We start from the raw sequence: 25,266 nt of genomic DNA, 5'->3' as shown, positions 1-25,266 counted from the left end.
GTAATTTATTGGAGGTAAAGCACTTTGGGACATATTCATAACATGAAAGACACTATACAAATAAAAGCTCTTTCTTTCAACACTGATCCCATAGTCTCTGAATTATGCCACATTATTTATGGAGTTGAGATACGCATCAGCCATGATCTAACTGAGTAGCGGAACAGGCTCGAGACTGAATGGCCTCATCCTGATCCGATCCCAGTGTAATTATGTGTAAAGAACTAAGTTATTTTGGCCTCGAAATTGTTGGAGCGGAGGATCTCGCAGCAAGTGTCATGAATTTTTTTTTAACCTCACCCTTTAGATTGTATTATTTTTGCACCCTAAATTGCTGGAAGTGTGAATTGATAACGGCTCAGGGACATCAATTAGAGCATCTGGGAGCTGATAACCGGCAGGTCCAACAGTCTCTCTCCTTCACTAATTAAATTTAAGAAAAGAGAAAGAAACAGAGCGAACGACAGAAGGAAATAGGATGAATTAAGGTCAAATTAGATACAGATAGAGAGGAAAAGAAAGATTGGATTAAAAGAGAGAAAATGAAAGAGAGAGAAAGAAAAAGCAAGTCAAAAATTAAGAATGTAAAATTTAAAATACCTCTACGAACAATTTATTAACACCAGGAGTGAGACTCCAGTTTCAACTATTCCCTTACTGGGCCTCCAAGACAGAGTGGCATGTCAGGACCATAAATCACATCATTAACAGGGTCCTTAGAACATGAAATATCAGCTCCAAATGGTTGCGGCGAGACTCATTCTTATTTACGGCTCAAATCCATCAATTTCCTGAAACTCATGGGGAGGTTGATGCCAAGCTCTTTTTCTTGTGAAGCTAACGGCGGATTGGAGCAAATCGTCCTTCAATTTGTGGCGATTCACAACTCATGCCGTATCTCTTGCTCGCCACAAATTGCTCTTTTTTTTAAAATGCACTAACAATGGTGAATGCTACGAACTCGGTTATTTTTGCATTAAATTCTGGGCCTATATGTAGTCAAATTTCTTTATAAGAGGTGTAGTAGACATGCATGTGACTTAATTAATTTTATTTTCATATCGTATTTTGCATTAATTTCCATAGAAGACTTCAGTACTTAATACTTAGAGCATGGTATTCTGAACTAAAACGTGTTCAGAGAAGATATTATATTAACATGTTATATATATGAGATATTGTACGTATTGGTTCTGTATAACATCTATATATAACAAACCTTATATGGGGTGTGCATGACCTGTTCACAAACCTTACTTCCTGTTCTCATGATTTTTGGGCACACTTTCCATCAACAGTTACCATTCTAAATAACTGTTAAATGTCACCTTGTAATTGCAGGCTCGGGCCACTGAGTGACTCTGAAGTCTCTCCCTCAACCCAATTATCATCTTATTTGTCATAAAAATACATTTGTTAACTGATCATGGGAAACAGCACAGGCAAATTATTAATTAAAATTAAAGTTAAAGAAACAAAATAGCGACTTTACCTTTTCTATCACACGTAACACGAATGGAAAAGGAACCATTCAAATGTTGTCATAATCAAATGACCAAACTATTTTTTAAGCAAACAAATGCAAACATCAAAGCTATAAATATTAAATTATTAAATAAGGTGAAAGAAGCTCATTGGCATCTTCTGTGACTTTTTCCCCAGACTCTGTCTCTCAACACAAGCCTTCAGGTTGGTAATGTTAACTTGCGAGATGTATTACCTACCACTTCTGCTTGCAGGAAGAGATGTACCTTTAGCTGTCTAGACATCTTGCTCACAGGAGAGTTACCTCCATCACTATTCTTCTCCATTAACGCAGCCACTGTTCTGACCTTGTACTTCAATCTCTAATTCAGATAGTACCTTGATACATAGCCATCGAGTATGTATCAAAATCCACTTTGATAGGCATGTCATGCAACTCCATAAAGGTGTCCCAAGAGCTGTTCAGGATTGAAATCAACAGGTGATTCCTCTGATCCATATTGATGTCCTGGGCATTGTCATCTTTAAACCAGCAATAGCAACAAGCAATAGCAAAGGTTGAGAGATCTTGGACCAAGCATGGTGAAGGCCCATTGCTATATTAAGCTCAAATTAGGGCTCTTGGCCAAAATTGCAAGTCACTACATAGCACTTGTGGAGACAAGTGCAATACTTTGCCTTAAGCTTTTTGACAATGAACATATCTTAATATTGTAGCTTTCTTTCCATGAGAAAAACAAGAAAAGATCATCCAGTCCCTCAAGCTCACCTCAACCAAACAGTGCAGTTATGTACAACATTTATCCATCCCTCAACCATACAATCTTCTGGGTGAGGTGAAAAACCAGAGATCAACTTAGGAAAAGCTCTGGAATTTTCCTCTTCAACTCCCTGAGGCAATCAAGCAAGCTCCAGGAGACCACTGTCACCCATAAATTCTCCTTGCCCTTCTAATCCTTGGTAACCTGCAATTTACCCTCTAATTGGAAACGTCCTCCTCTCTCAAGAACTTGTCCAGCTCCCTTGTAATGGGTTCATACTTGCCACATACTCTGGTAATCTGTTCCGGAAGGAAATAACTGTGAAAAGAAATACCTTCTGTGATACATAACTCTTGCATATGCATTTTATACACATCCTCACCCTGTCCGCAGTTCTCCCATCCCTAACCATCTCAAATAACCTATCCAAATGGACTGAAAGCAATTTTAAAACTTTTAATCTTATCTAGTGTTGGTGGCAGATGTGTGCAGTAGATGTTGGGCATCTAAGTTGGGCAGTGCAGCAATGATGCAGGAAAAGTACTTGTAGCCTTCAGCATGCATCATCTTATTTAGATGCTTCATCCTGACTTTGAACAGGTCAGAGATCATCCACACCTCCTCCTTCACCCTGCAATGCACAGGAAGTTATTTCTTGCCTTGCTGAATCTGAAGAACATGATAGTTATGAAAGGCATTATCTTATCACCGCCACCTATGTTCACACACAGTAGCAGAATCGCTCATTTCTTACTTACCTTGCTACCTGTCCATATCTCTTCAGAGAAGCAAGGTCTTATCAGGGATTCTATACCAAAAGAGGTCTATTCACCAGGGTTAAAAATGTCTATGCTCACATGCAGAAAAGCAGGAGTAACACCAACCATTAGCCATCCATAAGTCCCAAGTCTGTGGCACCTGTTTCAATAGGTATCTTGCAGTTAAATGTTGTGACATTTCTCATCTCCACATCCATTTATTTGTCACCTTGGAGTCTATCACACCAAGTTGTTGGGACATGGTGGCTGCCTTCTCTGCTAGCAATGAACCACTAACTGTCAAACTAATGTAAAATTATTCTGCAACCTTGCCATTTTTATTCTTTTCCTCTGCGAAAGCTTGTAGAATTTCCATGTTCTTCCTCATGCGTCATCATCATAGGCAGTCCCTTGGAGCCAAAGATGACTTGCTTCCATTCAAAGTGAGTTCTCAGTGACTGAAGAGTCCAATGCAGAACCTACAGTCTCGGTCACAGGTGGGACAGACAGTGGTTGAAGGAAAGAGTGGTTGGAGAGCCTGAGTTGACGCACGCACCTTCCGCTGTTTACACTTGTTTTCTGCTTGTTCTCGGCGATGGGATTCGAGGTGCCTTCCCGGATGCTCTTCCTCCACTTTGGGCAGTCTTGGGCCTGGCCCCCTCATATGTAATGTCCTAGGCACTACTTTGGTCTTCAACTCCATTTCTCCTTGCATGCCAATTTGTAGCTCAAGATCACAGAATTGTAAACAGGAGGTACATAACTAAAACTTTGTTCTATCAGCCCTTAAAATGTTAACATCTTTAGTTATGCTAAACTTGTAAACTTGTATCAAGTTATGCTAAACTTGTATTGAACCTTGGTTAGATTACACTTGAAGTACTGTGTGAGAATTCTGATTGCCATATTACAAAAAGGATATAGAGACACTGGAGAGGGTGCAAACAAGATGTACAAGGATGATATCAGAAGTGTGAGGACATACCTACCAGAAAATGGGTCTCATTTCTCTTTAAAAGAGAAGGCTGAGGGGTGACCCAATAAGAGTTCTTTAAAATTATGAAAGGTTTTGAGAGAGTAGAGAGTGTTTCCACTTGTGGGGAAGAGCAAAACTAGAGACCCCATCAAATATAAGATAGTCACCGAGAAATCAAACAGGGAATTCAGAAATAATTTCTTCGCCGAGAGTGGTGAGAACGTGAAACTCATTACACAGGGAGTGTTTGAAGCGAATAGTATAGATGCATTTAGTAGGGGGGGGGGGGGGCAGACAAGTATATGAGGAAGAAGGGAAAAGAGGGTTATGCTGATAGAGTTAGATGAGGAAAAACAGGAAGAAGCTCGAGTGGAACATAAATGCCGACATGAACTGACTGGGCTGAATCGCCTGTTTCTATGCTGCAGATCCTATATGTAATAAGCAATACATCACCTTCACTAATTTCATCTCACGTGAGTTTTAAGTGGTGCAAAACGGAACACTCTCGTAGAAATAATTTTGTCACTTGAGATAATTTGTTAAAAAAGGTGGCTAGATACAGCTTAGACTATTATTTCTCATATCCTGAATTCCAATACCCTGAAATATTCCAATCCGATAATACTTAGTAAAGTTGAGTTTACAATTTTTGTCAATTTTAGAGAGAAAAAGACCATTAATATTTTCCCAGAACCCAAATGCTCACTAAGATACCATCTAGCCTATTCTGCCTGACCTTCACCATACCACCCCATGAGGAAAAACCACCCCATTATTCCCTTTTGCAGGAAAGATCCCAACCACATGAATGTACAGTGCAAATATACAGAACTGCGCAAGATCCTCAATGCAGGCATCTGCTATTACAACCTTTAATGTAATCCATAATATACCATACTGCAAGAAAAGAATGTAAACTTTTCATAACAAAAATCTCATTTAAAAACAGCCCTTTAGCTAGAGAGCTGTACTGCAGGTTGGTAGAATGGGTTTATGGTTGTGATTTCCCACAGTGAGCATCCAATTTCAACCACCCTTTCACAAATAAATAACCAAGCATACACAAAGTACTTCCCCACAAGAAGGAAGAAAATTAGACGCTGGGAATAACACTCTCATGCAACTGCAAGTTACAAAGTGAAAATGTCAGGAGCAGAACCCCTGGATAATCCCGGAACTAATATATGAAAGAGAGAGAAAACAAAATGACTAAAAGAAAACAAATTTCAGTGGCTATTCCAAGGAAGGTTCACAAAAATCATATTTCTAAGCCTTCCTCTTTTAGCCAGTTTTTTCCAACACCAAAATTAAGTCATTTAACTAAATGCAGGAAACAGCATTCTAGTGTAAAGGAATGAACGGTTGGTTATCTCAGGATTCCCACTCATTTCTGGAAAACCACAGCTTCTGTAACTGGAAGGCAATATAATGAGGTAGAAGCTGCTGCCTTATAGCACCTTTCACGTCCCCAGGACGTTCCAAAGAATTTCACAACCAGTGACTTACTTCTGAAGTGTAGTCGCTGTTGTAATTTAGGCAAACACGGTAGACAATTTGCACACAGTAAGCGCCCACAAACAGCAACAAAATAAATGACCAATCAACACAGTTTTGATAGTGGTGGTTGAGGTATAAATGTTGGCCAGGACACCAAGAGCACTCTCCTGCTGCTCTTCTTCAAATAAAGTCATGGGTTCACCTACGTTCTGCTAAACAGCAGATGGGCACTCAGTTTTTAAAAATTCATTCTCCGGCGTGGGCAACACTGGCATTTATTACCCATCCCTAGTTGTCTATGAGAAGGTGGTGATGGGTCACCTTCTTAAACTGCTACAGTCCATATGGTGAAGTGCTCCCACAAAGCTGTTAAACAGAGAGTCCAGATCAGGATGTTGTGTGACTTGGAGGTGATGCTTTACCGATGCACTTTCAGCCCTTATACTGCTCGGTGGTGGAGGTCATAGCTTTAGGAGGTGCTGCTGAAGAAATCTAGGCAAGCTGCAGCAGTCAGTGCCTCAGGAGTGGAGAACCATTGGTCGAGAAAACATGAGGGGAAATAAAAGATAATTTCCTACTCCGATATAATCAAGGAGTTAATACAAGAGTAGAAACCAATCATATGCAAAAAGTTAAGTAAGGAAAAAACAACAAAGGATTGAGAACAAGGGGTTAAATGCCCTGGACGACAAGGTAGCTTGCTTTTTTCCCCCACTGAAAGGCAACTTGTTCCTGGCTGGTTAGTAAATGAGATTGTCCTGCCCTGCATTGACAAGTCCACGGTACAATACAATAATATGCAATGTAAAATATAAGAGCACACTGCACATTATAATTTGTTGATAACTATAGAAGTCTAAGTTAAATGTCACTGCTGCAAATCAAACATTCAATTTACGAGCAGCAGAAAAAAAGCAAATTCCCGACGAGAGCAATTTTGTTGGGAAAAAACATACTCTTAAGAGTCAGCTGACTATTCCATGAGGTAGATTTGGGAGGTGATCTCGAATAAGCCTTGGTGACTTGCTGCAGCACATCCTGTAGATAGTACAAACTGCATCCAAAGTACCGATGGTGGAGGGAGTGGATGTTTAGGCTAGTGAATGATGTGCTGGTTGTCATGTATTCAACCAGCATTGTAACCCATGTATAATCTGACCTAAATTGTACACTGAGAACAATGACCACGAGGTGGTGAACATGTGGAAGACACTCCTAATCTGGACCTTCAGGTATAAAAGGGGAAGCTCCACCCATCTTCATCACTTGAGTGTTATGGAATAAAGGACAGGTCACAGACTGACCTTCTCTCAAGCATGGGCCTCGTGTGGATTTATACTGTATAGTAAGGACCTATCAATGGCAACGAGAAACTGGGATTTAAACCACACGAGCATGGCCACGAGCAGAACAGACGAGAGGTACTGTGTTAAGGAATGGTTGGGACAGAGATTCAACATTGTTAAAGCAGCACACAGTTCTCCAGGCAGACAAGGGCAATTGGGCATGCCCCAACATGTAGTCGAACCCAGAGGGGGAGTTCGACAGACAATGGCAAGCTGAAAGGCGATTCACGCCATTGCAAGGGACAATGCGGCCAGTAATGGGGCCATCAACACCTGTTAATGGCGCACTCAAGGACAGTCACAGGGGCAGTCAGGGACGATCAATTGGCAAGGGACCTTTTGTTTCTAACAACAGCTCATGTTGGAGGCGTGGAGACACACACTCAGCCGGAGTTTGCAGAGATGAGCAAAATACCTGCAGAAATTGCAGAAATGAACGCTGGGGGAAATCGCTGGAAGCTGAAGTTCGCCACTGATAATGATGAAAGTGCTCCTCAATGGCATCCCAGTATTAATGGAGCTAGACACGGGGGCCAGCCAGTCCCTGATGAGTATCAAACAGTTCGAAAAGTTGTGGGCGTCCAAGGCCAGGAGGCCAAAATTATCGTCGATTGCCGCACAGCTACGGACATACACAAAGGAGATCATTCCGGTGCTAGGCAGTGCCACGGTAGTCGTGACCCACAAAGATTTGGAGAACAGGTTGCCACTCTGGGTTGTCCCGGGGGACGGTCCCGCACTACTGGGGAGGAGTTGGCTTGCTTACATGAACTAGAAATGGGGCGATGTCAATGCAATTTCCTCTGTGGAGCGAGTATCATGCTCACAGATCCTGGACAAATTTGATTCATTATGTCAACCTGGCACTGGCACTTTCATGGGGGCCAAGGTAGTGATTCACATAAACCCAGACGCCAGACCAGTACACCACAAGGCCAGAGCAGTGCCGTATGTGATGCGGGAAAAGATAGAAGGCAAATTGGACTGCCTGCTGAGGGAAGGCATCATCTCGCCAATCGAATTCAGTGACTGGGCGAGCCAGATTGTGCCAGTCAGGATACGTGGTGATTACAAGGCGTGTCACTCTAAGACCAGTACCCGCTACCTCTTTGCGACGCTATCTGGTGGCAAAATTTTTACAAAATTGGACCTGACCTCAGCTTACATGACCCAGGAGCTGGCGAGTGAGTCGAAGAAGCTGACCACCATCACGACACACAAGGGGTTGTTTGAGTACAGCAGATGTCCGTTCGGGATTTGCTCGGCCACTGCGATCTTCCAACGAAATATGGAAAGCCTCCTCAAGTCGATTCCAGGGACAGTGGTTTTTCAGGACGACATCCTCATCAAGGGTTACGATACTTAAGAACATCTCCACAACCTGGAGGAGGTGCCACGCAGACTGAACCGGGTAGGGCTGCGACTGAAAAAGGCGAAGTGCACCTTCCTAGCTCCAGAGGTAGAATTCCTGGGGATGAGGCTAGCAGCAGACGGGATCAGCCCTACTGTGTCCAAGACGGAAGCGATCCAGAGAGCACCCAGACCCCGTAACACAACAGAGCTGCGTTCGTTCCTGGGGCTCCTGAACTATTTTGGTAACTTTCTTCCCAAATTGAGCACGCTGCTAGGGTCGCTACACGTGCTCCTACGCAAAGGTCGCGAATGGGTCTGGGGGGACAGCCAGGAAAGGGCTTTTAATAGAGTACGCAATTTGTCATGTTCCAACAATCTGCTAACGCTATATGACCCATGTAAGAAACTTGTGTTAACGTGCGATGCGTCGTCCTATGGTGTCGGGTGTGTGTTTCAGCATGTCAATGCCAAGGGTCAGTTACAGCCGGTAGCTTATGCCTCCAGAAGTCTGTCCCAGGCAGAAAGGGGCTACGGGTTCGCATGTGTATATGCGGTAAAGAAAATGCACCGGTACCTGTTTGGCAGGAAATTTGAGCTGGAGACAGATCACAAACCCCTAACGTCCCTTTTGGCCGACAACAAGGCCATAAATGCAAACGCATCGGCCCGCATACAGAGGTGGGCACTCACGTTAGCCGCCTATGACTATACAATTCGGCACAGACTGAGCACCGAAAACTGCGCCGATGCACTCAGCAGGCTCCCACTAGCCACCACTGAGGGGGCTACCGAGCATGCTGCTGAGATGGTCATGGCTGTTGAAGCTTTCAAAAGCGAAGGCTCACCCGTGACAGCCCGTCAGATTAAAGTCTGGACAAATAGAGACCCGCTATTGTCTCTAGTCAAAAAATGTGTCCTGAATGGGGACTGGGCAGCCACGTACGGGGCATGCCCTGAGGAATTTAAACCATTTCACAGGCGCAGGGATGAACTCTCGATTCAGGTCGATTGCCTACTGTGGGGAAACCATGTAGTCACGCCCCAGATGGGCAGAGAGGTGTTCATCAGAGAACTCCACAATGAGCACCCGGGCATTGTCATGATGAAGGCAATTGCCAGGTCACACGTTTGGTGGCCAGGGAACTTTGTGTTCGCAGGTGCAACACGTGTGCCCAGCTGGGCAATGCGCCCAGGGAAGCCCCCCTTAGCCCCTGGCCATGGTCCGCCAAGCCTTGGTCACGCATCCATGTGGACTACGCAGATCCTTTCATGGGAAAAATGTTTTTGGTTGTAGTAGACGCCTACTCCAAATGGATCGAGTGTGATATTTTAAACTCAAGCACATCCTCTGCCACGGTAGAAAGTCTACGGGCAATGTTCACCGCCCACGGTCTACCGGACATCTTGGTCAGCGACAATGGCCCGTGCTTCACAAGCACTAAATTCCAGGACTTCATGGCAGGCAATGTCAGAACGGCACCGTTCAAGCCTGCCTTAAACGGCCAGGCAGAACGAACAGTGCAGATAATCAAACAGGGGATGCTCAGAATCTAAGGGGATTCCCTACAAAGCCGCTTATCACGCTTCCTGTTGGCCTACAGATCCCGACCACACTCGCTCACAGGGGTTCCACCCGCAGAGCTGCCAATGAAAAGGACGCTCAAAACCCGGTTATCCCTTATACACCCCATGAAAGAAGTTGTCGAGAGCAGGCGCCAGTCACAATATGACGACCATGACAGGAATGCGAGGGCGCGATGTATTGATGTAAATGACCCTATTTTTGTCCTCAACTATGCTGCAGGGCCCAAATGGCTCGCAAGCACTGTGATTGCCAAAGAGGGAAATAGGATTCTGGTAGTTAAACTTATCAATGGACAAATGTGCCGCAAACACGTGGATCAAACAAAAAGGTGGTTCAGCAACCCCATAGAAGAAGCAGAGGAAGAACACGATAGAGTTTACTCCACCACAGGTGACCGAACACCAGAACCAAAGGGAGGAGGAGCCCAGTCACTGTGGGCAGTCCGGATAGGTCTGAGGCACCGCAAACAGCAGACACTCAGGCCAGCGCCCAACAACCAGAGCCCCAACTCAGGCGCTCTACAAGAGAGTGTAAACTACCAGAGAGACTCAACCTGTGATCCCAATAAGACTTTGGGGGGGGGGGGGGGTGGTAGGTGATGTCATGTATTCAACCAGCATTGTAATTCATGTATAATCTGACCCAAGTTGTACACTGTGAGAACAATGACCACTAGGTGGTGAACTTGTGGGAGACACTCCTAACCTGGACCTTCAGGTATAAAAGGGGAAGCTCCACCCACCTTCATCACTTGAGTGCTATGGAATAAAGGACACGTCACAAACTGACCTTCTCTCAAGCAAGGGCCTCGTGTGGATTTATACTGTATTGTAAGGACCTATCACTGATCAAGCTAACTTCTTTGTCTTGGATGGTGTCAAGTTTCTTGAATGTTCTTGGAATTGCACCCATCCAGTCCCTAAGCAAGCACGCCTACACGGCAAGCGAGCCCCAGGTAGGCAGAGGAAACGTTTCAAGGACACTCTCAAAGCCTCCTTGATAAAGTGCAACATCCCCACCGGCACCTGGGAATCCCTAGCCCAAGACTGCCCACATTGGAGGAAAAGCATCCGGCAGGGCGCTGAGCACTCGAGTCTCGTTGCCGAGAGCATGCAGAAATCAAGCGCAGACAGCGGAAGGAGCTGGTGGCAAACCAGGCTCCCCACCCATCCTTCCTTCAACCACTGTCTGCCCCACCATTGACAGAGATTATAATTCCCGCATTGGACTGTATTGCAGAGCGATGTGATCGGGGCCCAGGAGAGACGAGAGTTCGGGGCCCAGAAGAGGCATGGGCCCAGGGGCAGCCTGGGCCAGCCCCCACTGCGATATGAATGCGCACTTGGTCCATGCAGAAGAGGTAGTCTCCAGTCGTCTTGGTTAACCCTTGCCACTGGACAAAGACCAAGCTCTGCCAAGCCTGTGTGGTTGCTGGTGATAAAGGCCAACACACGTTTAAAAAATCCACGCACAGGTGTTTTCCACCCTTCAATATGCAGTTTGGAGCCTGGAATAGAAACATAGAAAATAGGTGCAGGAGCAAGCCATTCGGCTCTTCGAGCCTGCACCACCATTCAATAAGACCATGGCTGATCATTCACCTTTCCTGCTTTCTCTCCATACCCCTTGATCCCCTTAGCCGTAAGGGCCACATCTAACTCCCTCTTGAATATATCCAATAAACTGACATCAACAACTCTCTGCAGTAGAGAATTCCACAGGTTAACAACTCTGAGTGAAGAAGTTTCTCCTCATCTCGGTCCTAAATGGCTTACCCCTTATCCTTAGACTGTGTCCCCTGGTTCGGGACTTCCCCAGCATCGGGAACATTCTTCCTGCATCTAACCTGTCCAGTCCCATCAGAATTTTATGTTTCTATGAGATTCCCTCTCATCCTTCTAACCTCCAGTGAATACAGGCCCAGTCGATCCAGTCTCTCCTCATATGTCAGTCCTGCCATCCCAGGAATCAATCTGGTGAACCTTCGCTGCACTCCCTCAATAGCAAGAACGTCCTTCCTCAGATTAGGAGACCAAAACTGAACACAATATTCCAGGCGAGACCTCACCAAGGCCCTGTACAACTGCAGTAAGACCTCCCTGCTGCTATACTAAAATCCCCTAGCTATGAAGGCCAACATACCATTTGCCTTCTTCACCGCCTGCTGTACCTGCATGCCAACTTTCAATGACTGATGAACCATGACACCCAGATCTCGTTGCACCTCCCCTTTTCCTAATCTGCTGCCATTCAGATAATATTCTGCCTTTGTGTTTTTGCCACCAAAGTGGATAACCTCACATTTATCCACATTATACTGCATCTGCCATACATTTGCCCACCCACCTAACCTGTCCAAGTCACCCTGTAGCCTCTTAGTGTCCTCCTCACAGCTCACATCACCACCCAGCTTAGTGTCATCTGCAAACTTGGAGCCATTACACTCAATTCCTTCATCTAAATCATTGATGTATATTGTAAATAGCTGGGTTCCCAGCACTGAGCCCAGCGGCACCCCACTAGTCACTGCCTGCCATTCTGAAAAGGACCGTTTATCCCGGCCATATTAGGGCCTTAATTGAAACACCTGTGAACTCATTGAACTCATCCCTTTTTGGTGTGGAAGCAAGTCATCCTCGATTCGAGGGACCGCCCAAGAAGAAGATAGGCTTATTGTAAAACATTTGCACTGAGGTTCACTATCAGCATTCAATATTCCTGCATCATGGTGCATCATTTTCAGGCACTGGAAGTACTTTCAAAAGAATGCCACATTCAAAAATATAAACAAAGCATAACATGGAACATTGTTAGTGTTGAGCAAAACAAAACGTCACAATGCCTCAGATTAAAGATGACCGAAAATGGTTCCTTTCTCCCACCATGCAGTGTGTGAATCTATGACCCTTATTCCACCTGCATAATAGAGTGGGATTATCAAGATCCATATTTTATAGTGTGATCTTCAAAGAAATGTTCACTAATCTTTTTCATTTAATTTTAGCAGGATCTATCACCACCACAAAGGAAATTATAATACACACCGTGATAAAAAAAATGCTTTTATCTCTAAACAGAGGCCTCCCCCTGCTTCCCAACACACAAAGTTCAAGTTAAACATTTTCAGCTGTTACATCCCAAAACACAAAGTAATGGAATAACTGGTCGCAAAGCTGGCAGAAACTTTGTTTGTTGTGAAGAATTATAAACCTTTGGAGAAAAATGTAAAATTTGATTCAAAATAAGTTATGTAAACTTTAGACTCAAATTAAAGCCTGAGCAAATTAAAGACTCAGTAAATACCAGCATATACAATATTTTGCTCAATTATTTTTGAACCTAGATTTCTAAGTGTAAATCAAGATATGGAACAAAAAGTTTTGATTAGCTCTGTGACTAACTATAAAGTCACATATTTTAGTCTCCAATAATCTAATAAAACAAAATATTAAAGGACATTTCTATAAGGACCATATAGAATTAAAATAGCTGTGGAGAAGGACGAGATGTGAAAATAGACCTAACTTCAATGTTACAGTCATAATAACTTTTACTTCACGGTGTTAACAGACCACACAAGGACTGTAAATAACACGTACAAGATATTTAACATGAAGACCCAAAATTGAATCTGACTAGCTTACATATCCTTCACCTTCGGAGAAACTCTGGCAGCCATAAGTCGAGTATGCATACACTTGACAATCTAATATTTCCCAAAGGTTAACAAAACAGCAAAATATAGTCTGATCATTCTAAATATAAATATAGCGCCGGTCCAATGCGACAAGTTCAGTACAGTTCCGCATCAGGCTAAAAGCTAACATCTGTGCTAATCATGTTTCTAAATAGACCAGATGTTCCCGATTATTATTAAGAATGTTTTTTAAATTGTAAGCATAGGTCACAGACCTGGAAACCAAAAGCTCAACAAGGAATTCTCACAGCGACTATAAAACAAAAAGAAACAGCAGGCATTTTGTTAACCTGAAGTTGGAAATGATGCTCATCCTTTAACTATATAGGTTTCTTGAGTAGAGCACGTTATTCCTATAGGCCCATTCATGTCATCCCTTCCTCAGCCACCCAGTCTTACTGACCAACGCATTGGAAGTTCTTGCTCAGACTACGAGATGCAGTACTATGAGGAAGCTGCCTACTCTGTTCGAGAGGTAAGAAATCTAAATTCAGAGGTTCATTCTTTGACAGTCAATTCCAGAATGGAACTGATACCGCCAGATCACTTCACCCTCTTCCGTACTAAAGGTTAGCAGCGAGACAGCGAGAAAGAAGAAAAAAAGGAGAGTAGGAAAAATACACATTGCCAAAATCTTGTTCCAGTTTTATGGCTTAAGAACTATGTTAAAAAAAGACTTGCATTTATATAGCACCTTTCACAACCTCAAATCACTTTAAAGTGCTTTACAGCCAATGAAGTATTTTTTGAAGTGTAGTCACTGTTGTAATGTAGGCAACGCGGAAGCCAATTTGCACATAGCAAGAAATGTGATAATGACCAGATAATCTGTTTTAGTGATGTCGATTGAGGGGTAAATATTGGCCAGGACACTCTGCTCTTCTTCAAATTAGTGTCATGGGATCTTTTCCATCCATCTTAGAGAGCGGATGGAGCCTCGGTTTAACATCTCATCCAAAAGAAACAATCATTCGTTGTACAACATAAAAGTCACAGGCACAACTTGTGCACTAATACGTTCCTACATTACAACAGTGACTACACTTCAAAAGTACTTCACTGATTGTAAAGCGCTTTGGGACATCCTGAGGTCGCGAAAGATGCTATATAAATGCAAGTCTTTTTTTAATAACATATCCAGAACACTTGGTTTTTCATAATACAAGTTATCCAGTTAAAGAAACTGTGCAACAGTCACAACTCTATTTCCACATTGTGCCTACAAAAATTAATGAGCTAACCTGCAGATGTCTTGGGAATGAGCACAAATACAATGCCATATCACAAGATGGCTACAGATGAGCAGGTCCGTCCATTTAAAATTCATCCATTATGGCATGCAATTATTTCTTAAATGATTTCAATAGCATTGCCTCCACTACCCTACCCAAAAGTTCATTCCAAATATAGATAATTCTTTACGTGAAGAACTTCCTGATATTAGTCTTTTATATTTATCTTTTACCAGTTTGAACTGTTTTTGTGACGTCACTCGGGGTCAAACCCAACAATAACGCTGTTTTTGCGAGTTTCCCCAATAAGGATATTTTTAAGGACAGTGCTAAATATTGATCTGAAAAAGCTTGCCCTACCTGTCGAGTCCCAACGAAATCAGCAATAACACGCCATCTTTGGAAACAGAGCTAAAAGTTAAAGCTTTTCGAGGGAACAAAACCTATATTTTATATAAAAACTACTTAAAAATGTTTTTCCGATAAATGTATATCCAGAATTCTAGATAGTTGCTGCTCTTACTGAGAGGGAGTAAATGGTAAAACACGGAGCTAAAGAGAGCCATGCTTGTAGATTCTAGTATTTAAATGCTGTTATTGTGTTTATGAATGCTGGATATGCTTGAGACATTATGGAGGGCCACTAAAGGGCGATTTAGAAATAGTAAAACACAATTGAAAGTTTCGAAGACTGGACGTGAACAGTTCGGTGATGGCCGAAATGTCTGCCATCCATAATCGGGTCAATGGGAATCCTTCCAATTGGAGGTTTTGTGAACAAATCCCTCCTGTTTAATTCAAGCTACTATAGCTGTTATTAGTTTAAGGAACTGGGGCGAAATGTAAACAGAAAATGCAATTTAAGGATATGTTAAGATTGCCGAGAGCCGCGGCTTTTTGTGAACAAACTCGCCGAGTTGCAATTGTGCCTCGCCTTTCATTGACCAACGTTACCCTGGAAACCTAAATGCTTTGAGTGTTGGGCATGCGCAGGACGGGCGTTATTTTTAAGGCAAAATGTTTTAACTCTGTCCTTACAAACAGAGGTATTTTAAGGCTATGCCAACATTTTTTAAACTTTTGGCAAAACTTAGGCCTTATTTTTTTGCCGCTATTTCGGCATTAAAAAAATCGTTCATTATTCGCAAATAGCACCAAAAAACGATGCTATTCTTAAATGCGGAATTTCTAGACCAAAGTGTTCATTCATTAATTGTTAGGATGTGACAAGTGGTGTTCCCTCGGGATCAAGACTGGGGCCTCAGCTTTTCACCATAGATATTAATTACTCGGATGAAGGAATAGAGAGTTATATATCCAAGTTTGCAGATGGCACTAAGTTACGAGGTACAGTAAGTTCTACGGATGGCAGCAGAAAGTTAGATTAAGTTAGTGGTCCTCATCTGGAGTACTGAGTTCCGTTTTGGGCCCCAGGAAAGATATGGTTGGGGTACAGCACAGATTCACCAGAATACCAGGGCTTAAATGGCTAAATTATGAGGACAAGTTGCATAAACTTGGCTTGTATTTCCTCGAGTTTAGCAGATTGAGGGGTGATCTAATCGAGGTACAAAATAATTAAGTAGATATAGGTAAAGTATTTTTTCTTGTTGGGCAAAATTTTGAAATTAGAGCGACTAGGAGTGAAATAAGGATGTATTTATTTGCATGCAAAGGGTCGTGCAAATCTGAAACTCTCTCCCACATAAGGATGTTGATGCTGGATCAATTGAAAATGTCAAAACTGAGAATATTGAATGAAGGCAGGTAAATAGAGTTGAAGTACATATCAGCCATGATCCAATTGAATGGTGGAACAGGCTTGAGGGGCTTCCATGGCTAAATCCTTGATTTGTGTCTCCACAACCAGAACTGGGCACAGCACTGAAGGTGTCATCTGACCTGATCAGAGCATTATACCGTTTGAGCATGACATCCTCTGACTTGTACCTTACTGGTCTGCTATACTGTTGAGTATTTTATTTGCTTTGTTGATTGCTCATCTTACATTGTTCCGTACACTTACGTACTTCATCCATCTCTTGTAGTTCCCAAGCTGCTTCCTCAAATTAAACTGCTCCTCCCAGCTTGGTAAATTCTATGAATTTGACCATTTGTACTAAGTTTCTGAATCTACATCAATAATGCAAGTGAGAAACATTCAACACTGATTCCAGAAGCACCACAAGCCAGTATTCCACTCCGCAATCCAATGTAATTCTTCTAACAAGTACCTGCTGCTTCCTACCCTACAGCCAATTTTAAAAAATCTCTCCACAACTTTCATAGCAAATCCTTTCATACCAAAATTATAGCTTTAAGTTGAATAGCCTTTCAGGAAGAACTCTGTCCAATGCCTTTTGGACATCAAAGTACACCATATAATAAGGCTTTCACAATCCTCGTATGTCACTTCGTCCAAAAAAAAAGCCCATCTGACAAAGGGGTCTTTGTCACCTTCAGACTCAATTACTCAAATGCTCTCCTGGCCAGCCTTCTATCCTCTATAAGCTTTAGCTCATCCAATACTCTGCTACCCATAACCTATCCCACACCAGGTCCCACTCACACATCGCTCCCATCATCACTGGCTCCCAGTCCCCCAGCGCCTCAAATTTAAAATTCTTATCTTTGTGTTTAAATCCCGTCATTTCAAAACCAATATTTTAGGTTTCATATATAGAGATCACAAGTTTAGGCAGCACATATGGTTAAGCTTTTGCCATTTGATATCACATGATAAAATATTAGCAGAGATTTGGAAATTGTTAAACATTTCCAATCACGTTAGCACAAAGTACACAAAATGGTGCACAATATTATTCAGCATAACTTCCTGAATGTGTGATCTGCAAATGTATTCATTGCTCATAGATCTATGGAAAAGACTGATCTATCACATATCAAAATATTTCAAGTTAAAGCACATATAAAATTACAATGGAGTTCATTTAAGTAAACCAAACTTGAAAACACTCAATATTTGATTCACATCTATTAAAGGAGAACTATCTTCATGACAAAGTGTTTGGCAATCCATTTCATATATGAAGAGAGAAGACTATTTTCATCACAATGATGACCATGTGAACCAACAATGTATCAGTTTATTTGTTTGGCAACATAAGAAAAAAATAAGTGGGCAAACACTCATTGAAATTGCACCCCTCAAAACAAAAGCCTGGACTTTCCACACTGAAAAATAGCTCAGTTTTTTGCTGTTATTTCCGATTAACGGCCATTTTTTTAGACCGAAATAACACCAAAAAAATAAGGCTAAGTTTCGCTAAAAGTTTTTTAAAATTTTGGCGTAGCCTTAAAATACCACTGCTTTTAAGGACAGAGCTAAATTTTTTCGCCTTAAAAATAACACCCATTCTGCGCATGCCCAACACTTGAAGCATTTAGGTTTCCAGGGTAACATTGGTCAATGAAACACGAGGCACAATTGCAACTCGACGAGTTTGTTCACTAAAAGACGGGGCTCTTGGCAATCTTAACATATCCTTAAATTGCATTTTCTGTTTGCATTTCGCCCCAGCTCCTTAAACTAACAGCTATAGTAGCCTGAATTAAACAGGAGGGATTTGTTCACAAAACCCCCAGTTGGAAGGATTCCCACTGACCCCATTATGGATGGCAGACATTTCAGCCACCACCGAACTGTTCATGTCCCGTCTCCAAAACTTTCAATTGTTTTTTACTATTTCTAAATGACCTTTGTATATTGTTTATACCTTTTGAATTAATTTGCTCCAGCAGTTATAATGGTTGACTGACGGATCAATTAATAATAAGATACAGGTCACGATTAACTAACCGATTCATTACTCATCACATCTCTAAATGTCAACACATAGCCCTCCTTAATGTCTCAAGCATATCCAATATTCATAAACACATTAACAGCATTTAAATACTAGAATTTACAAGCAAGTCTCTCTTTAGCTCTGTGTTGTACCATTTACTCCCTCTCAATAAAGAGCAGCAACTATCTAGAATGCTGGATATACATTTATAGGAAATGCTGTAAACATTTTTAAGTAGTTTTTATATAAAATATAGGTTTTGTTCCCTCCGAAAGCTTTAACTTTTAGCTCCGTTTCCCAAGATAGCCATGTTAACACCGATTTCAATCGGACTCGAATAGGTAAGGCAAGCTTTTTAAAAATGATATTTAGCACCGTCCTTAAAAATATCCTTATTGGGGAAACTCGCAAAAACTGCGTCATCATTGGGTTTGATTCCGAGTGACGTCACAAAAACGGTTCTTTAAAAAAAAGGCCCTTATTTTTTAATGACGGCATTATACCATTGATGAAACTAGCAAAATCGCCTTAAATTTATTTAGCTCCAAAAAAAAAACTTTTAGCTCGATCGTTACGGTGGCGAATTTCTGGCCCAAACTCCCTTTGAAGATATACAGTGGAACAGTCTAAATCGGTTATAGTTCCCCTCAGCAGGAGATGCTCCTATTAAAGACATTTTTTTATAAATAAAACTGGTGTATTACTTTGTAAACAAAAAGAGACAGGCACAATGATTAACAGGTATTTTCACTCATTTAATATCTTTTTTAAAAAAGATAACTATACAAGGAAATCCAAAATTCCAAGTAACCTACAATTTCTGGAAGTCCCAATGGCCCTGCCATCCTACCACCACACAATGATCATTTCTTAGCCATTGTCTGAGTGCATCTATCAGAATCACTCCTTGAGATTTTGACAATCATTAATTGTATGGTCATCAAAGGATTTATTTCCCACAGCAAACTGGACTGTACACCAATATTTCTCATTCCATGACTGATATCTCATTGTGTAGGAATTCAATAGACCCCACTTTTCCAAAACCTTTAATACATTTCAGTAAACCGACTGAACAGTCAATACAATAACAACTTGCATTTATATACTGCCTTTAACGTAGTAAAACTTCACAGGAGCGTTATCAAACAAGATTTGACACCGAGACACATTAGGAGATATTAAGGTAGGTGACCAAAAGCTTGGTCAAAGAGGTAGGTTTTAAGGAGCTTGCTAAAAGAGAAAAATGAGGTAGAGAAATGGAAAGGCTTAGGGAGGGAATTCCGGAGTTGGTGGAGAGATTAAAATCATGGATGTGCAAGAGGCCAGAATTGGAGGAATGCAGAGATCTTGGAGGGTAGTTGAGCTGGAGGAGGTTTAAGACATAGGGAGGGGCGAGGCCATGGAGGAATTTGAAAATCAAGTCATCGCTTAACCGGGAGCCAATGTAGGTCAGCGAGCACAGGGAGGATGGGTGAATGGGACTTGATGCGAGTTAGGACATAGGCAGCAGAGTTTTGGATGACCTCAAGTTTACGGAGGGTGAAAGATGGAAGGCAGGCCACGAGTGTGTTGGAATAGATAAATCTAGAGGTAACAAAGGCATGGATGAGGGCCTCAACAACGAATGAGCTAAGGTAGGAGTGGAGTCGGGTGATGTTACAGAGGTGGAAAAAGATGGTCTTAGTGATGGTGCGGATATGTGGTCGGAAGCTAATTTCAGAGTCAAATACAACACCAAGGTTGTGAATAGTTCAGTTCAGCCTCAGATAGTTGGCAGGGAACTAGGGAACGGAGTTTGTGGAGCTGATTACAATGGCTTTGGTCTTCCCAATATTTAGTTGGACGAAATTTCTGCTCATTCAGTTCTGGATGTCGGACAAGCAGTCAGACAATTTAGAGACAATGGAGGGGTCAAGATAGATGGTGGTGAGGTAAAGCTGGGTGTCATCAGCATACATGTTGAATTTGGCGTTGTGTTTCGGATGATTCACCGAGGAGTAGCATGTAGATGAGAAATAGGAGGGGGCCAAGGATAGATGCAGGAGCGGGAGGAAAAGCCACTGTAGGAAATTCTCTGGCTACGACTGGATAGATAGAAATGAAACCAGGCGAGTGCAGTCTTATCCAGCTGGATGAAAATGGTGAGGCTTTGAAAGAGAATGGTGTGGTCAACCATGTCAAAGGCTGCAGACAGGCCAAGTGGCATTAAAATTATTACTGACAAAAGCTTTTCCCATTGTACATCACGGATAGGCTTTTCATATTACAATTTCATGTATCTATGTGTTGACACACTGTACAGGGATATGGAACACTCAGTTGTCTCATCATGTCTGTCCACAAACTAGACAGTGACTTCTCCCGGGTGGCATGATCAGGACAACTCACTGATCGAGAGATATTCTGGATGGTGCCCCCAAGCTAAACATTAAGAATAATTTTAAATTGTGTTTTGTAGCAAGGAATAATTACTTTTATTGGATTAGGTTTATAACCCCCAACAATATCAGTGGCATGCTGAAACTTTACTAAGCCAGCACAGGAATTACATGAACCTACCATCAGTATAAAAATTAAAAATATATAGCCCAAGGTACACATCTCCTCCCCAGATATTAACATCCTACACTCCTATTTCTCATGACAGCATTAATTACCTAACAACCACAAGTACCTTCATATTTTGTCACTTAACACAAAGCATGACAACTCCTAACTCGTCAAGTCTTATGTGGCTCCAATCAGATTTATGAAGAAAAGAACAACTTGGGTCCAACTATTACTTTCCCGACTCATCACTATTTCTAGTAGTAGCCTAACTTAATCACATAATTGGCAGTGAAATCAATCACCCCCTGTAATCAAAACACCAAGCTTGCACACGAAAGAATCTGTCAGTTAATTCCTAGTCGCTGATGCACTGTACAATATTTGGCACTTTCCTGGTGCAGCACTGTCAAAAAAAGCACTTTCAATCAAGTAAATTGATCACTTGTGAGCAGGAACAGCGCAGGACGGTGCAGGACGGTGCGGCGTGTCCGGTTAGATTGGCCAAGTGAGCAACATTCCAATTTCACATTTTTTTTGCAAGATCAGTCATGGCTCAATGGTAGCACTCTCACCTCAGAGTCAGAAGGTTATGGGTTCAAGTTCCATTCCAGGGGCTTGCGCACAAAATCTAGGCTGACACTTCAGTGCAGTACAGAGGGTGTGGTGCATTGTCAGAGGTGCCTGCTTCTGCTTTCAGATGAGACCTCCCAAAACAGGGACCTCTACCACCTAGGACAAGGGCAGCAGGCGCATGGGAACACCATGACCTGCAAGTTGCCCTCCAAGTTACACAGCATCCTGACCTGGAAATATATCACCATTCCTTCATTGTCGGTGGGTCAAAATCCTGGAACTCCTTTCCTAACAGCGCTGGGGAAAGTACTTTCACCACAAGGGCTGCAGTGGCTCACCACCACCTAACTAAGGATGGGCAATAAATGCTGGCCTTGCCAGTGACGCCAACATACCAGGAACAATTTTTTTTTAAACATTAAACAGAGATCCCTTATGCTCTCTCTCAGGTGGAAGTAAAAAGATCCTATGGAACTATTTTGAGGAGCAGGGGAATTATCCTTGGTGCCCTGGCCAATCCCATACAAAGTTGGCGGAGTACAGGTAGAATGCATATGTTGACAAGACAAGTGGGTAAAGCTGAGCACGAGGCTGTCCCTCCAAAGGCAGTTGGATTCTGAATTCCTACAGGGGTAGGCAGGGTAGATGCAGGGTGGATGTTTCCTCTAGCTGGGGAGTCTAGAACCAGGGGTCACGGTCTCAGAATAAGGGGTCAGCCATTTAGGACTGAGATGAGGAGAAACTTCTTTACTCAGAGGGTGGTGAATCTTTGGAATTCTCTACCCCAAAGGGCTGTGGAGGCTGTGCCATTGAGTATATTCAGGACAGAGATCGATAGATTTTTGAATATTAAAGGGATCAAGGAATTATGAAAGCAGTGCAGGAAAGAGGAGTTGAGGTAGATCAGCCATGATCTTATTGAATGGCGGAGCAGGCTCAAAGGGTCATAATTCTTATGTTTTTATCTTATGTTCTGAAGGAACAAAATTTGCAGGGCTGCGGGGAAAGAGTAAAGGGAGCGGGACTAGCGGAGAGTCGGCACGGCCTCAATGAGCCAAATGACATTCCTCCATTCTCTGATCCAGGCAGGGATAGGAGGTAGGAGGGGAGGGGATGAGATGGGTCAGGCCGGGGCTCCAAGTCTGCCCCTCTCCCATTCACAGGGAGCAAGGAGCTCCCAGCCCATTTCCGGTCGGTGCATCAGGCACAACATGAAACTGTGAGTGACAGGCTCCAGAGCACCACACACAGCCGGCCAGAGAGCGCGGGCCCTGCTGCCGCTCCGGTTACCCCGCAACCCCCAGTCTTCACTCACTGACAACCACCATTTCACAGCGGCGGCCCGACCACTGTTCCTACTCACTCCTCATCCACTCGCTCGCTCCGCTGCCGCCGCTCGAGCTCGGCTCCGGGGGCGGGGGCCGTCTAACGTCACGGGGCGGGGAAAAAACATCCGGGTCAGGGCGCCGGCCACGTGATCGGCGCCGCGCGACCAGCGGTTGGAGAGTAAATGAGGACAAGGCTGGTAATGTTAGGGTTAGTGAGGGGCCGCATTAGGGTCTGGTAATGTTAGGGTCAGTAAGGGGCCGAGTTATGGACTGGTAATGTTAGGGTCAGTGAGGGGCCATGTTAGGGTCTGGTAATGTTAGGGTCAGTGAGGGGCCGCATTAGGGTCTGGTAATGTTAGGGTCAGTGAGGGGCCGAGTTATGGACTGGTAATGTTAGGGTCAGTGAGGGGCCGTGTTAGGGTCTGGTCATGTTAGGGTCAGTGAGGGGCCAAGTTATGGACTGGTAATGTTGGGGTCAGTGAGGGGCCGTGTTAGGGTCTGGTAATGTTAGGGTCAGTGAGGGGCCGCATTAGGGTCTGGTAATGTTAGGGTCAGTGAGGAACCAAGTTATGGACTGGTAATGTTAGGGTCAGTGAGGGGCCAAGTTATGGACTGGTAATGTTAGGGTCAGTGAGGGGCCAAGTTATGGACTGGTAATGTTAGGGTCAGTGAGGGGCCGCATTAGGGTCTGGTAATGTTAGGGTCAGTGAGGAACCAAGTTATGGACTGGTAATGTTAGGGTCAGTGAGGGGCCAAGTTATGGACTGGTAATATTAGGGTCAGTGAGGGACCAAGTTATGGACTGGTAATGTTAGGGTCAGTGAGGGGCCAAGTTATGGACTGGTAATATTAGGGTCTGGTCACTGAGGGGGCCAAGTTATGGTCTGGTAATGTTAGGATCTGGTAATGTTAGGGTCTGGTCACTGAGGGGCCAAGTTATGGACTGGTAATGTTGGGGTCTGGTCACTGAGGGGTCAATTATGGACTGGTAATGTTAGGGTCACTGAGGGGCCAAGTTAGGATCTGGTAAATGTTAGAGTCTGGTCGCTGAGTGGGTCAAGTTATGGACTGGTAATGTTAGGGTCACTGAGGGGCCAGGTTATGGACTGGTAATGTTAGGGTCACTGAGGGGCCAAGTTATGGACTGGTAATGTTAGGATCACTGAGGGTTCAAGTTATGGACTGGTAATGTTGGTCACTGAGGGGCCAAGTTATGTACTCGTAATGTTAGGGTAACTGAGGAGCCAAGTTATGGTCTGGTAATGTTATATAGTGTTAGCCATGGATCATTTGGTAGCACCTTCGTCTCTAGAGTCAGAAAGATTTGTACTTATTTAGCGCCTTTGACGTCCACAGGACCGCTCAAAGCTCTTTACAGCCAATTAAGTACTTTTTGGACTTTAGTTATTTGTAAAATAGGAAACGCGGCCACCAATTTGCATGCAGCAAGCTCTCACAAACAGCAATGTGATAATGACCAGATAATCTGTTTTTGTTATGTTGATTGAGGGATAAATATTGGCCAGGGTTAACTCCCCTGCTCTTCTTCGAAATAGTGCCATGGGATCTTTTATGTCCACATGAGAAGGCAGACGGGGACATGAGTAAATGAGGACAAGTCTGGTAATGTTCGTGTCTGGTCGCTGAGGAACCAAGTTATGGGGCTCAATTTTCTCCAGTTATCTGCGCCGTTTCTTTGGCGCGCGCTGCTTTTTTTTGGCCTAATTTAAAATATCCAAGTTTCCCCAAAGTTTGTGTGCCAGCGTAACTCAGTTATGATTTGTTTAAGTTAATTTTTTTTGCATCATAAGGGGCGTAACCTGATGTCTGTGTCAGTTTTTCGGATTTATGCAAATTCGGCCAACTTACATTTCTCCGAGGACGGCGTATGTGACCACTCCCAAAAAACCTTCTGGGCACTTAAGTAAAAGCAGTACACATTAAAAAATCGTCGCAGAAACACAGCATTTTTTAATGCAAAGTTTTGGTGGGAGTCCAGAACACATTAAATATGTATCGTGAAGCTTCATTTTTTCAAAATTAAAATGAAGAAAATGGAAATCTAATGCAATTCTTTAATTTTGGATTTTTTTCAAAGTGCCACACCACCACCGAACGTCTCCTCACCGGGCTCGAGGGCCCGCAGAATCGCTCCCTCGCCCAAACACAGGCTCGGGTGCAAGCCGAACTGAAGGCATGAGAAGCCTTACACTATGCAGCAGCTTCAAAAGAAGCCTGGTGGGGTGGGTGGGTGTTTGCTGAGCCCTTGTGTCTGGGCAAGGCTGCGATTCTGCCGGCTGACCCTCAAGC

The 25,266-nt window shown here is 43.2% G+C and overlaps 1 protein-coding gene across 6 annotated transcripts in view; it reads right to left on the bottom strand.

The window, feature by feature from the left end:
• exoc2 (exocyst complex component 2) overlaps positions 1-23,064 on the bottom strand; it is a 329,764-nt gene extending 306,700 nt beyond the window's left edge. For 2 of the 6 annotated variants that reach the window (XM_070880458.1, XM_070880464.1), the window contains exon 1: positions 22,992-23,063. The gene's annotated coding sequence lies outside the window, so the exon portion shown is untranslated. Of the gene's footprint in view, positions 1-15,053; positions 15,088-21,627; positions 21,653-22,943 lie in introns of those variants that run through there. The other 4 variants (XM_070880460.1, XM_070880461.1, XM_070880459.1 and 1 more) reach the window with 4 other exon arrangements.
• Positions 23,065-25,266: the final 2,202 nt, after the last annotated feature.

This window comes from Pristiophorus japonicus, chromosome 5, assembly GCF_044704955.1.
Source record: "Pristiophorus japonicus isolate sPriJap1 chromosome 5, sPriJap1.hap1, whole genome shotgun sequence".
Taxonomy (NCBI): domain Eukaryota; kingdom Metazoa; phylum Chordata; class Chondrichthyes; family Pristiophoridae; genus Pristiophorus; species Pristiophorus japonicus.
Note: the sequence above shows the minus strand (reverse complement) of the source record. Positions and strands in the feature narration are given on the sequence as shown.